The following is a 2,177-nucleotide window of genomic DNA, read 5'->3' as shown; positions in this document are numbered from 1 at the left end:
CGATAAACGGGTTAGCTCCGCCTCTGATTGGAAGCCAACATAGACTTTGTTCCTATATCACTGGTGTACGATGCCATTTCGAGTGATTTACTGCATAACTAACCACTTATGACCACAATATTTATATCTGGACAGGTATTTGTGTCGACCTTCAACTGTGTACTAAAGTAACAGTAACTGTTGTTGAAACATTGTAATTAATGTAATATCAAAGCAATCGGACTAGAGGTTTTTAACAAGAAGTCGAAAATATCACTTTTTACCAAAAATGACAAAAATATTCACCAAAATTAGAAAATTTGAGGTTTTGACACTCTGCTATGCACCGTTCCACTAATGCCTAGCTGTGTCGACTTTGTCGACAGGGGAGCTAAAAAGCAATAGAAATAGTTAATATGTTATAGCCAGTCAGTAAATATATTGTTATCCATGGAGATAACTGTTTATCATTATTTTGTGTGCAACAAGTACAGTCAGTTTTAGTGCCCATGTCACTGTCGGTTCATGAGACATTAGGGCAAACATTTTTTTTGTGAGATTGCGAGTTATCAAAATAGGATGAAAATAATAAATCAATAATGACAAAATTTCAAACTAAAGTCAACGATTTTTCATTGATCTATACCTTAAGTGTAATGCTATGATCACCCTAACCTTGTCAGCTGAACCGTAACATTCTTGCATTGAACAAATTTAGAATGTTTTGTTAATTAAAATCAGGGTTTTTTCTTGAAAAAAACTGCAAGAGAGAGCACTGCAATTCAGTGGCACCACCATGTAGGAGAGATGGGGTTTTCCCTATCAGGGTGTGGAACATTCTCTGGCTTCCTTGGGGCCAAAATTACTGTCAGACAGGTCAAAGTTGAAGACTGAAGCCACTTGTGATCCCTTGTCATTCAGAATGTTGTGGTTGCCAGAAAATTTGCCGCTAGGGTAAGGGGCACATGGCCATGGCATGAGGGCGATGCGCCCCTGTTTCTTGTTTAAAAAAATCCTGAAAATGATTCATTGGCGATTATCTTAGAACCACTAATAAACAGACTGGCAATCCAGGTATTTCTTTTGATCTAACGTGTGTCTCGAGTTAATGTTTTAATCTTAGAAAGAACTGGGGATGATAAAAAAAAATGGACACAAAGTCATGTGATAACATATGACTTTGTGAGGAACTATCAATGGTGTTTCAACAGGAAGTGATGCAAAAGGTCAGACCGAAGTTTCATATTTTATCTTACATTTTGCCCTGATGTATCATATTTTCAAGAGTTTTTTAATACATGATCGGCGAAATACTGTAACATAATACCAGCTCTGTTGTAGACATGGTGACGTCCTATCCTAGAAAAATCGACTAACTATCAGAAAAAATGTTACGGTAAAAGTTGTTCATTTTTCTTTATTATACATTCAAGAACATTACTATAAAGATGGTTTATACATTCAAATAATCATTACTTTCCTAAAATATGGTCAATTTTGGCTATAAAATATATTATTTGGCAACTCAACTTAAAACTCAATGTGTGTACTTGCCATTCGGCAAAATTTGGCAAAGCATGAGCCACCAGCGTAGCCAAGACACACATTCGTTGGGCAGATTGACACCTCCAAACAACAGTGTTGCCAGTCAGTTTTTTTCTTTGGCGATCTCGCCTGCAGTTGAATAATGTTTGCTTCGATTTATGTACAGTTTTATTTTCAATGGGACTTAATTTCACTTATTTTTTTTTTAAATTAAAGCAAAAACTGCAAATAACAGCAGTGTACCAAATCAGTATATTTTCCAGACGTATGCAGCATTTGTGATTTGTGAGACTTGTTTTGTCACATTGTTGCTGTTGCAATGGGCAAATTATTAATATTCTAGTATTTGATTTGGATTTAGAGGGGCTACACCCTTGAAAGAACTTATCACAGGGTCACAACACTACCATGATGCTTTAGAGGTCTGGGGAGAACACTGTTGTTATAAATGTAGGTAAAATGTCCAATTTGTTGTTAGTGCAGTGAGTCAGGTTAGGTTCTAGGGGAATAATAATACCTTATTATTAGTTTTATAGTTAGTGCAGTGAGTCGGGTCAGGTCGTCTTCGATTACCAGGTAATAATACCTAGTCCTACCGGTCACTGGTAGTGGTTGTCGCATCAGACTCATGATTTGTAGACCCAAGTTCAAAT

The sequence above is a fragment of the Saccoglossus kowalevskii genome, chromosome 18 (assembly GCF_978046115.1).
Source record: "Saccoglossus kowalevskii chromosome 18, keSacKowa6.1, whole genome shotgun sequence".
Lineage (NCBI taxonomy): Eukaryota > Metazoa > Hemichordata > Enteropneusta > Harrimaniidae > Saccoglossus > Saccoglossus kowalevskii.
This window is presented reverse-complemented; position numbering follows the sequence as displayed.